Here is a 20604-nt window from a genome sequence, read left to right on the forward strand (position 1 = left end):
TTAAAATTTCCTTAACCCCTGCTTGTCAGACTAACTTTTCAACACACACACACACACCTTTGATATTCGTGCTCTTCTGATTGCAAACTTCTGATAAGTAATCATTCATTTATTCACTATTTACTGATGACCTGCTAGTTGCCATCCACTATTCTAGGAAGTGCAGTCTTAAAAACATGTACAAAGGGCTGGGCTTGTGGTTAAGTGGTAGAGTACTTGTCTTACATGCTTGGGGCACTGGGTTCGATCCTCATCACCACATAAATAAACAAAATAAAGATATTGTGTCCTACAACTAAAAAAAATTTTTTAAAATGTACAATGTCCCTGCTCCATAAAATGAATGTTTGCTCATCATTTTCTATAGTAAGTAATGGGAGAATTCTACAATTTTCCACTTAAAACAAACAATGTTCACATGGTTTTCTACAAGGAGAAAAGAGAGGTGGCTAATACAGGCTACATTATTTTGATAATAACTTGCTTTGCTGACTTGTAACTTTGGGATCTTTTAAATATTTTATGCAATTATAAGGTATGTTAAATTTATAAATTAATCTCTAAAAGTGAAAATAAAGTAAAATAAATGAAGATTAATGTGTAACTAATTGCTGGTTGAATCAAACAGAGAAAATATTTACAATAACTTTTAAACAGATTGCCTAAATAAAAAGGGTTAATTTTTTTTCAGTAATAATACTGCTACAAAGAAAATTAGCATTGTTAATATGAAACATATGTGTGTGCATTGTAGGAAAAAGCAAATGATTGATGGTATAATATTCTCATTCTAACAATCCTGGTGTCATTGTAATCTGGGATTTTGAAGAATAAAATAAATAAAATAAAATACTATGGTGCTAACTTTAAATTGGAAGTATCAATATAAATCCTTGATGTTATGTTGCCTTAAAAAATAATGTCACGGGCTGGGGATGTGGCTCAAGCGGTAGCGCGCTCGCCTGGCATGCGTGCGGCCCGGGTTCGATCCTCAGCACCACATACAAACAAAGATGTTGTGTCTGCCGAAAACTAAGAAAAAAATAAATATTAAAAATTCTCTCTCTCTCTCTCTCTCTCTCTCTCTACCGCTCTATCTCTCGCTCTCTCTTTAAAAAAAATGTTTAAAAAAAAAATAATAATGTCATACTGGGGGTGTAATGTGGTGGTAGAATACATGCTCAGCATGTACCAGATCCTGGGTTCAATCACCAACACACTGACACAACACTCTCCCCACCTTTTCAGTGCATGGGCCCAGAAACTGCCCAGTAGCAATGAGAACCACTAACATCCAGATTCCAGTCTTAAATTCAGTTTCCTACTAAAAGATACCAAAGCACCTTGGAGAATTAACTGATTACAAGTTTGGAGAAAGAAATGCACTCAATAATTCTGGAACATTGTGATATACCAGAAAATAAATTATGTTTCAAACATCACATCACTATATCAAAAGAATCCAGGAAACAAAAGTTTACCAGTAAACAAAACAAGAACACCTTGAGCATCAATAAACTTAATAGTGCAATGGACTAGAATATCCCAAACATGTTTAAATTCATGAATTTAAATCAATACTGAATTAAGCAATTTTTTTTTTAAAGAAGAAGGAGGAGGAGGAGGAGAAGGAGAAAGAGGGTGTTGTCACATAGTCTCTCTTTTTTTTTTTTAAGAGAGAGTGAGAGAGGGGGAGAGAGAGAGAGAATTTTAATATTTATTTTGTAATCATCTGCAGACACAACATCCTTGCTTTGTACGTGGTGCTGAGGATAGAACCCGGGACGCACGCATGCCAGGTGAGCGCGCCACGGCTTGAGCCACATCCCCAGCCCTGAATTAAGCAATTAATTAAATAATTGAATATCATTGCAAAATGCTAATGGAAAAATATTATTTGTAAAATCTATGAAACAGGACATCACAAATCCTCCCTTTCCTATTTAAACCAGACCACTACTTGAGAAAAAGATATGTGCAAGGAAATGTTTATTTGCAGAATTATATCAGGAGATAAATGAAGAGAAGATAGAATATCACCATTTTGTAATTTTTATTAAATTAATGTATCTAGGCATGAATCATCAGTGGCTACTAACTTCTCAATAAAAGAGACAAATATTATGTACTTTCTAATGGAAGAATGCTCTGTACATTCTAGATAATGGTCTTGAAAAAGAAGTTGAACCTAAATCTTATTAAACCTCTAGATCCAGCTAACTATAGACTAGAAAATAGGTTAAATGACCCCTTAGAAGTGATATAGCAAAATGCACAATGACGGAAACTATAGGGACACCCATTTTTGTTTTTCTTTTTAATAAATTATTACAAGAAAGATGGAGAGGAAACAAAGATCATTAAACACATCTACAAAACATGACATGGTGGATGGACCTTATCTAATCTTCAGTCTATCAAGAAAGTATTGAAGTATACACCCACATTTATGAAGCAATAGCAAATGAGAGCACTAGTTATTTACTTATACTAAAAGTTATTGATTTTTAAGGTGTCATAATGGTATGGTGGTACTTTTAAGTCCTTACTTAGAGATACATGCTGAAATGTTATGGATTAAGTGACAGAATGTTTGAGGTTTGCCTCAAAATGATATGGAAGATGGAGGAGTGGCAGGGGTACTAATGAAAACATTGATCCCAAGTTTACAATTATGAAAGTGGTGTGGTGGGTACATGGCATTTACTATACTGTTCTGTCTATTTTATATAGATTTTAAACTTTCCACAATAAAAAGTTTTTAAAAGTATATATTTGTACCAAGGGCTTTCCTCTCAAAGATTCTAACACAAATGGCCTGGGGCTCAGACACTTAAAAAGAAGGAAGGAGGAGAAAAGAAGGAGCTCTATAGAATTAACTCAAAAAGTTCTATCAGAATTAACTGCATGAAAAAAAATGCTGTTTTTCTGGACCACATCCCACAAGAACTAAAGCATACTCTGGTACAATTGAGGTGGGGTCTGGGGGTAGGCACACTTAATAAGCTATGTGGGTGATTTTACTGTAAAATCAAGGTGAAAAATACCCCTGTGATCTGCTCACTCCCATGCCTTTTTTCATTTTATTCCTATCTCCTTCCATCTGAAATATCTCCCCTTTATTTTGGTCCAAATCACACCTCCCCTCTAAACAAGTTCAAAACCCACCCATCCATGAAGCCTAATTCCTTAGCTGAAGTGATTCCTTCTTCCTGTGAACTCCTTGTTTTCCCCTTGCACAAATTCATATCTGTTTCTATATAATGGCTCAGCTCCCTTACTGAACTACAAGCAGTTTTAGGTCAAAGGACCTTTTCTACATATCCTTGCAATTTAGACATTGTTAAGACACATGCTAAATCAATAAATCAATGAAAATGTAACAACTGATGGTATCTAAGATGCAGGCATTAGGCACTTTTCTCTGAAGAGCTAGTTAACTTAACTGCATTCCACCCCCTATATGCAAAGAAGTACCTCTCAGGGAAAGGTGGTTTGGGAGGAAGACAACTCAAGATAATAAATGCCTATCAGCATTTCTTGAGAATCAGCTAAATCAGCTATAAAACCTTAAATACATTCTAAATCATAATGCCATGCTTACCATTTTTACACACTAAAGAAATTGATTTGAAGAAAAATATTTTAAAGTACTATTTTACATATAATAACTGCATCCAAAAAATGTTGAATATCCTAAAAGGCCATGTTTTATAAAATAGTCAATAAATATGACTTTATTTATAAATGTGCTTCAATTTTATAAGGCTTCTAAAGAGAAGTGATATATTTTTATAAAGAACTCCATTTTCAGATTCCTAAAGGAAAGGAAAAAAAAAAAACTTTAAAACTTTGGATGGTAGGTTTATCCTTATAAATTAATGGATGGCACTCAAGGAATTCTTACTGCACACTGGATATGACACTCAGCAATTCACACGATCCTTTAACGTGGCCTTCCCAATACCACCCTTATGAATTAGGATTGTGTGAGATTTATGAAGGGGGACTGTGAGACCTGGAGCCCAAGCTCCCATATACTTGATACTTTCTACAGACCCTTGCTTTCTTAGCAGTAATCTATCAAGAATAAAACCACAATGACTGGGGAAGGAGGTGGAGAAGGAGGGAGGATGAATTAGAGATAAAATTATCTGTGAGTTTGGCTGCCAAACAAATCTCAGATCACATCTTCCTTATACAAAGCTCTCTGATCTTCAACTTCCTTCTCTAAAATAATAAGGAATACTTGGCCCTGTAGTGAGGATTGTGTAAGGTGATGCATATGAGGCTCCTGCTTAATAAATAGAGAGTATTGGCAATAATGGCTAGCATCATCAACTTTGGTAGTACCATGAACAGAATGTCCCTGTACATTTTTCATTACTGGGTCATCATTAACTCAGTGAAATGCAGACTGGTTTTCACCCTGCACAGATTCTGCTGAAACCACATAGATACCCTCTAACTTATTCTTTGAGCATTTTTCTTATCACATGCCTTAAAGCATTATGTCTAAAGAGTATTATATTCAAAATGCTGCAGGTCAGATCTCAAACTCATGAGCAAAGCCACTCTCTACAACCTCTCTTCCCACATCTGTCACATAGCCAGAATGCTCCACTCTGTGCACCTGTCTTGTCCATGGGGATGCATAGCCCAGAAAGAGTAAGTATAGAACACTTGTCACAATGAGTCTCCCTAGCAGCCCTTCTGAGGCCTGCTTTGCTTCACCCAAGAAAAATGGTGATCATTGTTTTGGGGTTTGTTGTTGTTGTTGTTGTTTTCCTGAAGTAGACCTTCTTAGAGACTCAGATCTGGCAGAATGGAAGCATTCTCAGAGGGCACTGGGACACTCAGCATGCCATTTCTCTCTCCTTGCTCCCTCCCTAATTTGATTGTTTTTCTAAGTGTGTTTGGATGTTCACTTCTGATGATGTCAAAGCCGGGAAAATAATGAAAATCTTTCCTGAAATTCATCTGTTCTTTCCACCCAGAAGTAAAAATGGGAACTTATGAATTTTCTACAGCCTTTTCTGCCTTCAAATTGTTGTAGAGTTTGAGTAACTGAGTCAATAGTCAGAGGCACCAAGAATAATTTAGCACTGCTGATCACTTGTTATTTGTTGTTGTTGTTGTTGACCAATTATAACATACTATTTGTAGAAAAATATTTACAATCTTGATTGTGAGAAATAGAAATTATTGACTCATATAAAACAACCGGTAATTTGTGTTGTTTCTGTACATCATCTTTAGCTCTCAGAAACAAATGTTTTACTAGCACTATCCTGGATGCGAAAAAAAAAGTAATAAAATCAAGTTTCTATTTATAACTTAGAAATAACTTTATTTATATTTTGACATAATGATTTAGATATCCATAATAATAAGCATGCTTTTTTTTTCTGGCAAACACTATAGTTCTCATCTCTGACAATGGCTAAAAATCTCCACCTCTCTCGGGCAATCTTTCACAAACTAATTTATGGAGATACTTTGATTCTCTCTTTATTCACAAGAGCTAAGATTGAAGAGCCTACCCTTTTAACGTAGTATACACATTTCTTAAATTTTAAGATCATTTATATTTTTTCCAAAAGATCTGTTCAGATATTTATACTTTTAATAATACAGATACTTTTTACATAAATACAGAAAACATAGGACATAAACATGATATTAAATGTACAATTTTGCTATGGAACCAGCACTAAAATCAGATTTTTACTGTTGAAAATCTGAGATTACTCTGCATTTATGAGATTAAACTGCTATGGAGTCTGTTTTATCTATCTTTGAAATTATTTTGTCAGTCTCTTTAACTAAGTATTTTTTACAGTTGGAATTAAAAACCCAAACCTATCATTAGTATTCTTTTAAGTCTTTTGTAGAGAATCCTTATACCAAAGGAAAAAAAATAGAAAATTTCTTCCTAAGTAAAAGAAGTCCTAGAACTAAAAACAATGAATAAATTATGTAAATTACATATTTTTAAAAATTTATATATTTTTTCCTTTGGAATGATATAAGGAAAAAATTATGAACAAATATGCAAGGAAAGCTTGGCCCTACTTCCAATACTGGGGCTTAAGCTTTCTCAATATTCCTGAACCATTCTACAATAGTTGCTGAGTAACATTAGCATAATCCTGAATTATTAAGAAAATGAGAGGTCAGATTTACTTTATAGGAGATTTCAACCTATCTGAATCAGGCCTGAGAGGGTTGTAGCCTTCCAGATGTGAGCCTGGTGGTAGGTGTAAAGTGCACCACATGTAGAGAATGTGCACAGTAAGGAAAAAGACAAATTACCCAGAGCTATTACTGTCATTAGTTCCATCAGCCTGGGAAGCCCTCCCACCGCATTTTCAGTGTAGTGTGTGGAGCAGGCCTGGGGCTTATCACATCTCACAGGGGGTCGTCTTCTGCCGGGCATAGTCACATAGCTTGACATTTCAGTTAAAAAAAAAAAAAAAAAAAAAAAAAAAACACTGGGCCTTCATTCCCCATGCAGGCTTCTGTTTCCCTGCTCTACAACCAGTAGCTACAATAAAGGAAGCCAGCCCTCTGAAGGCTGCAATCATTTATCTGATGGCAGAATTGCTAGCGTTTCTGGAGGTGCACACTGTCCTTTCACATAATCAGTTTTAAGGCACAGACAATAAGCCTCTGCTACTATATTGTTCCAGAAGCTCCTTTGAGGATTGTTTCACTGACCTTTTGAATATTTTGCCATAATTAAAAGGTTGAGGATCTGTGCCATAAGAAATGTGATGAAATAATAAAACATATACAGCATTAGATAAAATATTGCATTTAGATTGTGTGATATTAAATAACCAAGGGAAAAACTGATATGACAAGATCATTTTCCTGAGATGTTATTGGTTCTGGAAGTACAAAGGGGCAATATTTATTAATAGAGTATAAGCAAAAGGAACAGGCTTCTCTCTCTCTCTCTCTCTCTCTCTCTCTCTCTCTCTCTATATATATATATATATATATATATATATATATATATATACACATATATATATACACACACACACAGTATATTTTATATACATACATATATATACATATACATATATAGTTATATATATATATATATATATATATACATATATAGTTATATATATAATTATGTGGGAATCTGTGCTGGTGGCAGTTAAGATGAAAAAAAGTAATAGCATGTGCTGAGGTGCTATGATTTTTAAAAATTGTCTTCTAATTATTTGCTAAAAGTCCCTTTCATGTACATATACTCCTCCATTGATGAAAGCCACAAAAGTACATGTATATAACATTCTCATAAAGAAAGTAGTAACAAGATACAGAAAATAAATGTAAAAATATGAAGGATGAATCACATCACCTAAAAACAAGAAAAACATAAAGACTCTGCATCTATCTGAACAGGGGAAAAAAGAGAGAGAGAAAGACAAAAAGAACACAAAGTAAATTTACTGAAAAGAATAATACCAATAATTAATAATAATAATAATAATCCATATAGAGAGTTTATTACATAGTAGATACACATCAAATTAGTCCAAGTGTGCCCAAGGTCAACCAGCAAGTATTGGGATCCAAGACTGCCTGACTCCATCACCATAATCACTAAGTGACTGTCATCCTGCAGTCTGTCAGTTTCTCTCTCTCTCCTGTTTATCATCTTGAAATAAGTCCAGTCATCAATCTGAAGTAGCCCTCTTTTCTGTTTCTTCTCTTGCCATTAGCTCTTAATAAAGCAGTGCAGTTGTTTCCTGAGTTTGTCAGCTCTGATATTCATTCATACTTTAATTCATATCCAGTAAATAAACATTTGAGTGCCTACTGTGCATTGTGCCTATTCTGGGAATATAAAGGAGAAGAAAATAGACACTTTGGGGACCTATAGGTAAGTGGGAGACATAAACATGCAGTAGGAAAGAGAGTTGGAATGAGAACATAAGGTTGGGGCACAAGATGACCTTGGGTCCTTGAGGACTGGGCATCTGAACTATGCAACTGAAGGAGGAGATAGGTAGGATTAGCAGATGAAGAGTGCCTGGTAGGAAATAATGCCAGTAGAGGGCCAAAAGCGGGGAGGCAAAAGGAAGATCAAAACAAAACAAGATAAACATAGTACATTCCAGAAACTAAAAGTGGGCCCTGGGGCTGGACTCAGAGTAGGCTAATAACCATAACAGCTTTATTGTAACTAAAGTGTAGTCTCACTTTGGAAGACCTGGAGGATTTGCTCTTCCAGGGAATGACTCAAGATCTCAAAAAGCAACACTTTTAGAGATCTGTTTAGGTTTTCCCTGTACTAACAGTTAAGATAGTTTGGTGGACCAGTGTGTCTAAATCAAGCATTGATATGCAAATTGATGATAAGTTGATTTAAATAATTGTTGCTTTGACCCACAAATTTCCTGAGACCTTGGGCAAATTGTCTTGACTAGAGATGACTTTCTTTTTCTACAACATGGGATTTGCCAGTCCTAACATATTATAAATGAGAATGAGAAACAATGTAAGATTATCACTTGCTTTAGTGACAGGTACATAGAAAATGAATGTTAATTGGAAGTTATAGAAGAGTTTAGAAAGCCAAATGCCCATAAGTCTCAAGTGACCACTCAGATAGAGCCTATTTTTCATTTGTCTCAAACTTGGTCTCAATTTCTGATTGGTTATTCAAATAACTGATTATTTGAAAAATTTTATCTTTGCTTATTATTCAGAAGCCTTCCCATATTTCATCTACTTCATATTCATTTATGCTTGATGTAAGAACTTGTTTTGGGGCTGGAGATACACCTCAGTTGGCAAAGTGCTTGTCTTGGACTCAATCCCTGGCACCACACACACACACACACACACACAAAAAAAAAAAAAAAAAAAAAAAAAAACAGAACTTGTGTTATAGTTCAACAGCTACAAATAAGAAGAGAGACATGACTCATTCAAGGTAAGACCCCTAGAATAACCAGGATATACTTAGTAAAGAGTGTCCTTAAAGTTCTATTTGCTGCCTGTCTTCTAGTCACCTATCTGGTTTATTTGTGACTTTTTATAGAGCTAATTAGTTCAATGCCAAGATGTCTCAAGACTCTTGTGGAGTATCTGGCTTTCATGAATTTATCTGGGCATATTTTCTTCTGAGTTAGTTTACTGCCTTATGCCATACAAGACCTGGCTCTTTGTTTAATTCTTTAAATTTCTAGAATATGTTGCTTATGTATTCTTGCTAAGCAACAATGAGTGATGTGGCTGCCACCCAGAGATAGTGGGTGGTAGGTAAAAGAGAAAATTATTCCATCAATTTCAAGTTATAAAATAGATTTTTTACCATTAATTTGATAGAAAAAAAATGTGTTTCTTTCTTTCTGGAGAAAAATTAATTTTCTGAGAAAATGTGCATTTTGAACTTTTGTGCATTTTTTCCCAAATGGATAATCAACACTTCTTCAAAAAAGTAACCAATAGCCAGTGATATAAAATTAATCTGATAATAGACAAGTTATATATTTACTATTAATATACCTTGTACATAATGAGCATTTTAGAAAGTGTAAGAAATGAATATAAATGACATTTCATTCAGAAAACAAATCAAGGGTTAGTTTGTAAAGCATTTTACATATCAATCTGTATTCTACAATAAATGAAATAACTAAAACATTTACCATTCTGGATGTGCCTTCATTTTATTGTTTTATGTACTTTAACATAATTCTAAAATTAGAGGTCAGGGGAAAAAATATAATCTATTATTCTGGGGGAAATGCATTTAAAGGAATCCCCATGATTAAACATTTTTTTTAAAACTTGATATTTTTTTAGGAAAAAGATCAGTGGAGTAGACCAATGGGAGGGAGGGAGGACAGGATAAGGGAAAAACAGTGAAATGAATCTGACCTAACTTTCCTATGTACATACATGAATATACCCTAGTGAATTTCACCATCATATATAGCCACAGGACACCAAAAAAAAAAAAAAAGTCTATCAGCAAATAACAGAAGATAAGTAGAGTACAAGAGAGGAGAGAGGAGGAAGGGAAGGAAAGGGAGCTATAAGGAATGAATTAGAGCAAATTGTATTTCATGGTTTTATAATGTGTCAAAACGAATTCTAATTTTATGTACAAATAAAAAGAACCAATTAAATATCTTATAGTATATGGAGAAAAGTCAATAGAAGATGCAAGCAGTGTCATATTTACTAGCCATAAAATGAACATTTAAAGAAAATATGAAAAACATTAAAAAGAATATAACTATTAAAAACATTCTTCAGATTAATACTATACACAGTGTTAATCACAGACATAGAATTTGATTACTTTATGTGAATAAATACCAATAATTATTCTTTTTAAAAAATAGAATATTTTCCATTATACTCATTGAATTCTTTTGCTTTGTCTCAGTACTTTCCTATACAATTCCTAATGCATTAACCTGCTCATCAGATGAGTTTTTCCTCTCCACGTAATTAACAATGACCCTCAAAATCTTCAAATCGCTCTTTTCTTCCTGTTTTCATTTTTTCTTTTACTAAAGATTTCATGGTTTATCCTCTCTGCATACTACAAAGTATTGGATGGGGAATAGTTGATCTTTTAAAATTATCTTGAGCTATAAATAATGACTGACTTTGTGTATATGCGTATTGCTAGATTCAATTTGATCATTTTGCACAAAACAAAGTAGAACTAAGAGAAACTATAAATTCTTAGTAGATATTCATTTCAGGAGAAGCAAAGTATGGCAGATAATATGCCATTTGATTCCCCAGTGTTTTTTCAGACTGGCACAATATGCCCTGGATGATGTGTCAAAATATAAGAACTTTGTTCCTTGTCACCTAAATTTTTGAGGCCTAACATTTTTAACTTTAATGTATTCAAATCTATTGCTTTGTTTTCGGTCTTTTTTAGCTGAGCATGAAATAAATTGATATATAGAATACATAATATTAACTCCTGATGAAATATTACACATTTTAGTCCAGTGTCAACAAAACTGAGCAAATTGCTATCCTCTCAAACAATTTTACAACATGCCATGCTTTTTCCCCCTTAGATTTTTGCCTAGATTCTCGTAATTACTGGATAATTACCACTCCGTATTCACTTTCTTTTGACAGCTTCGTTTTAGCCTCTGGGAGTTTAACATTTAATTGGTTTGTCTGCAATGAATTGTGGAATCTTGAGTCTTCTTAAATGTAGCCAAGCCAGACAGCCAAAGGAGTTAAAAATATTTTCGGCAGTTCTGTCCTCCAGGGACCATCTAAAAGGGTTAAAAGAAGTTGCAGCCTCTAAAACTTCAGTCCTTCATAAGCCTGGTAACTGAACTCAGTGAATACTTCGGTTATCAGAGAAGAGCTCCATAGAATCACTACACTCAATAAATGTCCAATAACAATGGTGAAGAGTTAGATGAACTATATTTAAAATATTTCCCCCCTAATTCCTCTCTAAAATCTGGCTTCCATCTTTACCTCTTTATGGTATCCAATGACCTCCATTCAGCCAAGTTCAAAGGCATTTTCTCTGTCCTTATCTTCCTTGATCTTTCTGATGTGTGGGGCACAGCTTTTCATACCTGCCCCTTTGAAGACTTCTGGCTTCAGTTCCTGAGACCCTTCTATTGTCTTTTATTTTTCCTCATCATCACCCTGATCTCTTCACCTATTTTTCACATTTGTGCCCTGCTTTTTTCCTTATTCCTTCCCACTTTTCTTCCAAAAGATCTTTGACGAATTTTTGTACAACTGTGTGTTCCTGCTTTTTTTTTTTTCATTCTACATATCCTTCTCTTTTCACTAAGTCATGTAGGTGAATAACTTACAGATTCCTCTCTGACACTGGTCCATTTCTTTCTGCACAGGTTTGGATATATCGATGACACACCAAGGTTTAAATACTTAGCTTCAGTAAAGAATTGATGCACGCACACACACTGCACTCCCACTTTTTAAAGCACCCACCATCTTTTCAAAGGTCACCTCCTTAGAGAAGCCTTACTTGATCACTGCATCTCAATCTCTCCCTCCCTTTGCTTGATTTTTCTTCACACCAGCTATTCCTACCTTTGCTATAATATGCACTGATTTGTATGCTCTTTTTCTTTTTGAATACCTTTATTTTATTTGTTTATTTTTACGTGGTGCTGAGGATTGAACCCAGTGCCTCATGTGTTCAAGGCAAGCACTCTACCACTGAGCCACAACCCCAGCCTTCATTTGTATGTTCTTTGAAAGCACCACAAAAATGAAAGCATCATAAAGGAAAGGACTTTTTTGTTTTCTTCACTGCTATAAAACCAGCATATACAATACTGCATGATATGTAATATGCCATAGGTAAATATTTAAAGGGATTAATGAATGAGTATTTAAGTTCATGATATATTCAAAATATATCATTCAGATTCAGAAACTTCCAATCATCCTGGACTTCTTACTCACCTCAGTGCTCTAGTCTATAACCAGTAGTTTTAAACTAAGTCTGGGCTAATGTGAAAAATCCCCCCCCCTATAATTCAGTGGCTTAAAGAAAACCAAAAATTAACCAGGCATAGTGGTGCATGCCTGTAATCCCAGCAGTTCAGGAGCCTGAGGCAGGAGGATCATGAGTTCAAAGCCATGCTCTGCAAAAGCAAAGTGATAAGCAACTCAGTGAGACCCTGTCTCTAAACAAAACACAAAATATGTCTGGGGATGTGGCTCAGTGGTTAAGTGCCCCCAAGTTCAATCCCCAGTAGTCCCCTCTCAAAATAAGAAAACCGTAAATTATTTCTCCTTTGCAGTTTGAGCTGAATGTTTCAAGTTGGCAGGCAGCTCCATTTCCTGAAGGTATTTTGACCTGGGTTTTTCCATCCTCTTGCTCCATCATAGCTTCAGGGCACTGTAATCTTGTGCCCAGTTCAAGCTGGACCTTTGTAGCTCAGTAGTAGAACACTTACCTAGCATGTACAAGACCCTGGGTTCCATCTCTAGCACCCTCACCCTCCCTCCCCTGCCAAAAAAGGTCCTCTCATATGTGGAAGCTAGAGAGAAATAAGGAAGTTCAAAAACAGGGGCTCGCATGAAAAACAGAAGGGAGAATACTGGAGCAGGAAAGTGACACAGAGGAAGGGAGAAGGAATGGGAAAGGGGAGGAACTGTAAAATGAAATTGACCAAATTATGCTATGTGTGTGTACAAATATACCACAATGAGTTCTACATATATATATATAACTGTAATGAACCAATTTAAATAAATTAATAAAAAGGACTCCAGTATAATCGAGGATGGGCAGCAGAGGGAGAGAAAGGGGAGGTAGTGCAGATCAAAATGAAGCAAATTATGTTATGTGCATCTATGAATATGTCAAGATAAACCCCCATATTATGTTTAACTATAATGCACTAATAAAGAAGAAAGGAAGAAACAAAGAGAAAAAAAGAGAGCACAAAGGAAGTACAATCATTACCCTAAGGCCTAAACCTAGAATAATCTACATTAATAAGTTTTCACTGGCTAGGATGTAGGTAGTCACGTGACCCGCCAACTACAAGGGATCCTGGGATGTGAAGCTTATTCACTTTCATAAAGAAGAAGAAGAAGAAAACACAGCTGGTGCACAACTGTCAGTCTTCTCCATATCAGCCACCCTCTGAGAATCTCTCTCACACACACCAATCCCTCCCTTTCTTTTTATGCCAAGTATAAAAGGTCCGTCCTCTGCCCAAACCATTGAATCCTTGACCTGTTATTTTCATAGCCTTCAGTCTTTCATCTGTCTTCTCTCATCTCAAAAACCAAGTGACTATTCCAAAAGTATTTTCCAAGTCACTTTTGCTTCCTTGTCTCAAAAAGGTGTGGCTAGCAACTTCCACCTTGTCAAGTCAAAAGCATTTGGTATGAAATTTCAAAGTTCTCTTCAGTGTTCAGTATCCTCCACAGCTTCCCAAGGTGAAGCTCTGCAAGATGAATTCCCACACATTTTGTATACAATAGTCAACAACCAACTAGTCATCTCTCCTAGAGTTCCGTACAAAGAAGACATGGATTTTTCAGTTATATAATATCAGATTTTTTTCCCCTTTAAGGCCCTAGATAGAAGGGGCTTTCAGATCAGAAATAACAAAACTGAAAAGTCACTTGACTTAAAAATATCACTAGCACATTAATACAAGCAATTAAATTTCTTCAAGCAATAGTTTCTCTATGATCTTCTTGTAAAAGCCCATTTTTTGAGGCAGTGGGTCTCAACAGGTGGTCTGGTAAGCCCTGGGGGGTGACCCTGAAACTTTTCAGGGCACCTTGAGGTCAAACCTCTTTTCAGGAGAATACTCTGACATTATTTGCCTTTTTACTTTCATTCTTTCACTAGTGGACACAGAGTTCCAGAAACTGCATGATGTGTGATAACACAAACTGAATGAGGAAGCAGTTTTGAGAATTCAGCTGCCTTCTCTTAAGCCAGACATTAAAAGGTTCTCAAAAATAGAAAACAATGCCACTCTTTTCACTAAATATTTTGTTTTATCAACTACAGTTATTTTTATTTTTTAATCAAAAAATTATTTGTGTTAACATGTAGTGAGTTACTTTAAAAGAAATAAATTTTAAAATATTATTTTTAATTTATCATAGGATAAGTAGTCATAGACACAACTCCAATTAATGAAAGCTTTTTGAGGGCCTTAAGAATTTCTAATAGTGGAGGTGGTTGTCTAGTATGTGCAAGGCCCTAAGTTCAATGCCCAATAGCTAAAAAATGAAAAAAGACTTTCTAAGAGTGCACATTTGCTATGGAAATCAATAAGTCAACCTTGTAGAAATATGAAAGAGAACAATGTCTACTAGAGACTGGGAAGGAAGTAGAAGAGAAACAGAAAGAAATTCAATAAGGGACATCAAAAACACAAAACACAAAACAGAGGAATCCTAATCCTTCTTCAGCACAGTAGGTTAACTATTGACCAAAACAACCCATGATCTGTTTCTAAATGACTAGAAAAGCATACTCCGAAATTCCCAACACATAAAAATGTTGGTTTCATGGCATATGCCTTCAAATCCAGTAACTAATAAGGCTAGCTTGAGGCCAATGTTGGTACCTTAGCAAGAATTCATCTCAAAATAAAGGTGCTTCAGGTGGGGTGGCACATGCCTGTAATCCCAAGGACTCAGGAGGCTGAGGAAGGAGAATCATAAGTTTGAGGGCAGCCTCAGCAATTTAATGAGGCCCTCAGAAACGTAGGAAGACCCTATCTACAAATAAAAAATAAATAAAAAGGGCTGGAGATGTGGTTTAGTGTTAAGTGCCAGTGGGTTCAACCCCTGGTACCAAAAAATAAAAATACAAGGATAGAGTATTTCCTCTTTGATGCTCTTCTATTTCATCTATGAAAGAAAGACAAGGGAACTAAGAATTGTGTGGAGAAACATATACAGAAGTCATTAGGAAAACAGGTTCTGACACTTCTCATGCATAACTAATGACTGCAAAGTGCTTTACAGACAGAAAAAAAAAAAAAAGTGTTGTTCCATGACAGAAACAACCATAATGCACTCTTGCTCTGGAAGAAACTGACTCCTTTTTTAATATTTTCTACAAAGACTGAAAATATTCTTAGTATGTATGGTAATACTAGATAATTTTCTACTTGAATAACCAAGACAACATGCAAGAGGAACAGCACTCATCATTTTACTCTCGGACCAGCACTTGATTCTGTAATGTTACCGATTCTAGTCTAATACCAGCCACTTAGCTTTGCCCTAGAGAAAACTCTATGCCACAGCCAGAGACTGCCATAACACACATCACAAATGCATACATTAATTCACAAGACTGATTTCATATAGTATACCACCACAATAAAATGAACACACATAAACAAAGCATCACTCAAATTTCAGTAAATAATTCAATAGAAACAACTTTCTATATATAGGGTAAGTAAGCAGTATATATCAGCTTTGGTTCTAGATCTCTGTGATAAAGCAGCTATACCATTTGCCTGGCAGTAGAATTTCTGATAGATTAGTTAACTAAGAGCTACTCCTAAAATATTTTCAGATCCATATATATATATACTTTGAAGTCAATTCTAATCCTTCCACTTCATTCAATTATTTTCACCTATGGGACTAAATATTATCCAGGCCTAGATGTGATGGAAATTACTCCTTACTTTGTTTTAGCCCCAGTGTACTTGCTATAAAGACATTGCTGGCTGAAATATCTCCAAGACCCTTCTTGCACATGACATACAAGGACACATCCATGAACATTATGAGACTTATGAGTCCATACTGATGGGATAATAGATAATAGATAAAAGGTGGAGTTTTTATTGGCAATATACCATTCTTTAACTAAGTGTTCAACTTCTGGTAACTGGGGAGAAATTTACCCATATAAATCACAAGAGTGATTAGTGTCTTTGAAGTTATCAAAACTTTAAAGACACATTATAGTCTTAGAAATCTGAAATGTACTTTGATACACAGAATTCTAAGTAGTAATCTCCAAAATATTTCCCTCCACTACTGAGGAAAGTAAATGAATGACTTTAAAGTTTACTGAGAGGTTTTGTTCTGCAGAAACTGCTAATTCACATTTTCTACATGTAATTTTTTTAGACATCAGACTTCCAATATCAGTGGAAGCAAATTACTGTACTTTATAAATACAGGTTGCTTGTTTTGTGAATTAAATTTTAAATGTTATTTCAAATGTCAGGTTATTTTTATTTCAAGGTTGTTGTTTTTTTAAATAAAAAGTAAACTTCCATTACCAAAATTCTTAGACAATTGAAATAAATTGTTAAATTACCATGAATTATATCTTCAGAGTTTAGAATAAAATTTTTGTACTTGAGTCCATAAAACATTCTTCCCTGTAATACTTAAAATACATTATTTCAAAGTATATATGTTTTTTAACAAATCTAACTCATTATTTTTCTATTTCCTTCTAATCATTCCAAAAATCTGATATAGATTTATTTTGTTAAAATTAAAGTCAATCTCCTATTTTAATAAAAGTTAATGATTTGTCTAATAAATAATCACTAAAAATTTAAAGAAAAACATTTTAACCAGGCATGGGCAATATTTTTAATAAAGAAAATTTAAAACAAATTGAGGACACAAGTAATTTAAATTATTAAAATAACGCACAAGGAACCTGTAAGTCCCACCTTTTTTGTGTGTGTGCATTAAACAGTTTGCTGTTTTATATCATCAAACTGTGAGAAAATAGATAAAGCATTTTGAAGAAATATTAATTTAAAAGCGATTAGGAAAAAGTAAAATCATTCACAGTCCTTAAAAGTTAATTCCCACCATATTTTACTTTATCATATTCAGTGGCCTGTCTAATATTATCTCTATATACCTGCTAAGTTTCACAAGTTTCAAACAACACATTGTATTTGTGACAGGTCAAAATAAACAGCAACTTTTACCCATGAGAAAAAGAAAAGTCAGTGCCTGAGTTACTGTGTAAGGATACTTTTCCAGGAAAAAGATTCTTCTTCTTCTTTTCCTCCCTCCTCCTTCTCCTCCCCTCCTTCTCCTCCCCCTCCCCTTCCTCCCACGCCTCCTCCTCCCCCCTCCTCCTTTTACCCCTCCTCCTCCCCCCTCCTCCTCCTCTTCAAGGAAACCTCCCTACAGAAATCCTTCAATTTCATAAAACTAAGTTTTGCCTTATTTTACCTTCCTTTGTCGTGACACAGAGTTGTGATGCAGAGAATAAGCAAGGAAAAGCGTGTGGATTTGAAATGTCACCCAAACTGGAAGATGATAATGTTTGCATTAACACTACGTTAAGCACATAATCAAATTACTCTCACCTACATCTATGGCTAGTTTTCAAACAGAGGGAGTATTATGTACTCCTCCGTGCCAATGATATACACTAATACACCCACACATATACATAATGTTTGTAAGCTAGAATAGCAAGTAACATGATATAAACTAGAAACACCCCCCCCCTTTGAAACAAGGAAAAAATCTATAGGGAATGAGTAAAATTATAATTAACGTAATCTTAATCAATTAACTTGAAATTCGAGCCACAAAATCCTTGATTATAAATCCCCAAGTTTGGCTATGCTTTTCTCCAAAAAGGGCATTTCAAGGTCTGTCCCAATGGTTCCCTGCTCCCAAGTGGATGGCGACATCGGCCTCTCTGCTGGAAATCAGCTAGGGAAGACCAAGGCTTCCATGGTTTGCCCAATGAAGTGGTCAGGAAAACAGTGGAAAGTCACATGCCATTTGTTTGTGCTGGCGGGGGAGAAAGGGCACTCAGTTGCCCAAGGACACCCTGTCCAAGATGGTGACGCATCTTTCTGGGTACATTGTGGGGGGAAAAAACGCAGCTTATTACTGAACTAAATGTTTTTATTCATCGCCCTGAGTCAGAGCCCACTGACCCCCGCAAGCCATAAATGGTTTTAGCGCTGAATTGTCATTTCCAGGCAGCAAGAGGAGATACTGGATTAGTCCAAGACCTGTCGCCTAAGCTTTCTCCCCACTGTGCCTCCACCCCACTGCCTTCAGGAGTCACAAGCAAAAGAGAGGCAGCGGTTAGTTTTCCCGAAGGCTCTCTCCAGCTTGAGCGGTCAGGGACAGAAGGGAGATGCGCACTAACACGCGCGGTGGCGGAGCCAACGGTCCCCGCGCTGTCCAGCTTGGGGACCTGCGTGGCGTGGGAGCGCACCCCCACTCAGCGTTTGTGGCCACAAAGCGGCTGGGTTCGCGGGGCCGAGAAGACAAATGAATGTTTCACTGCATTCTCCATTAAACAATAAAGCGAGCTGTAAAGGCTCAGGTGCTGTGTTTGTTGTGCCGTCTGCGCAGTGCGGTGGCTCCCGGCCCGGGAGAGCTGAGTGCAGTGGGCCGGGGAGCGCCTCTTGGGCTGATCCCAGGGAAAGATAAGGAGCCGCCGAGCCACCAGCTCTGTCTAGACTCGCGACCTCACAAGTCAAGCGCCTTGTTTGGATTAGCCCTCCAGATCTGCCAACCTGATCAACTCCTGAAAGAGAAGGGCCCAGAAACACCCTTTTTTCCTCTCCCGGACCACGACGATTGTCCCTTCTTTAAGGGATCAAGGGCTGGCTTGCCCGCGGGAGTGGCGGGGCTGGTTAGACCAGTGTGAGGATCCCCCATTGCCGGCACTCTCCCCCCATCTCGAGTGCAGACAGCCACTGCCCCGCCCGCCGAACGTGGGAAACGAACGCGGCGGGAATACCACCAGCCCAACCCGCAGAATTAAGTAGCCAACTGAAGTCACATCCAGAAATATCATCCCTCCCTAATGAACACGAACTTTTTGATCAATACAAGAGAAAAAAAAAAAAAAAAGGATCCTAGAGAAGAAACAGGCAGCTCTCGGGCCAAGCGGACTTTTCCACTGAATTCGGAAAGGGTGGATCACTCTTTCCTCCCCACCTGACGAAAAACAATTTAGACCACATCTTTCTCCCCAATCCCTGCGCCTCCTTTGGGGGAGGGTCATTATTGCCTTTTTAAAGAGCCCACTTGTTTTGCAGAGGAATAATTAAGCGGAAAGATATGCAAAATGATTATTAAAAAAAAAAAACATAGAATCAAGGTGTCTTCTGTACAGTTAGGGGAAAAGAGTGGCCTCCTCAAGGCTCAGAAACTGGCTTCGTGGACCCAACAGCTTAAGCATCATAAAAATTAAAGGAAGTGATAGTAGCGGCGCTCGCGGCACTCGGCAGCCTTCCCTGCCGCCCCTCCCCCTCCTTCACTCCCTGTGAACCAACTTCTCTGTCTACACTTCAGAAGTCTCCGGGAGGTGTGGAGAGATCCTCCATCAGGGCTTGGGACATTGTAAGCTGTGAAGTTTATGTTTGTGGCGCCTGAGCTCAAACAGCCATTCAGTGGCTTGCTGGGTTATCAAGAAAACAACAATCAGAAAAGATCAGTAAACAGAATCGGCTGCCAGAGCCTCGAATTAACTATTTGTATTTTAGTTTAAAATCAACGACTCACACTGTACAAGTTATTTCAAATCCGCAATGAGAATTCAAGATTTGGGACCATTTTCTAAAGCAACACCTTTTAAATAAAGACACAGAAACAATCCCTTTTCTCTTTCTTCCAGCACCCCCCAAAAAATTCCACTTGCCTTGTTGTGATATAATCTTTAACTGTTGACTAGCAGAGAGAAAGTAAGTAGTTTTTAATAAAATTAATGCCTAATTTGATTATAAATCTCCTATACCAAAGTTGACTAAATTGAACTTCACAAATCAAAAAATAAGTGTTTTCTGGTTAGTTTGCTTTTATTAGGGATGAGATTAAAAATTCAAAGTGTCTAGAGGTCATTCAAACATCTCTTTGTGGGGTTTGGAATGAGATTGTAAACTTTTTTACTTCTTTACTGAGAAAAAAGGAAAATCATAAATAAATCTACATGGTATTTAAAATAGCTACATTTCAAGGAGATAGATCTTTTTTGTGGCTTAAAAATTCAAGGTGCTAAGGAAATACAAAGTATGACTCAGATAACTTGCAAGCACATTGTGTTTTGGCTGGCAGTTAAAAGAATAAAACAGACCAGAAAAGAGGTCA

The sequence above is a fragment of the Spermophilus citellus genome (genome assembly GCF_964194105.1).
Source record: "Spermophilus citellus genome assembly, chromosome: 1".
Classification (NCBI taxonomy): domain Eukaryota; kingdom Metazoa; phylum Chordata; class Mammalia; order Rodentia; family Sciuridae; genus Spermophilus; species Spermophilus citellus.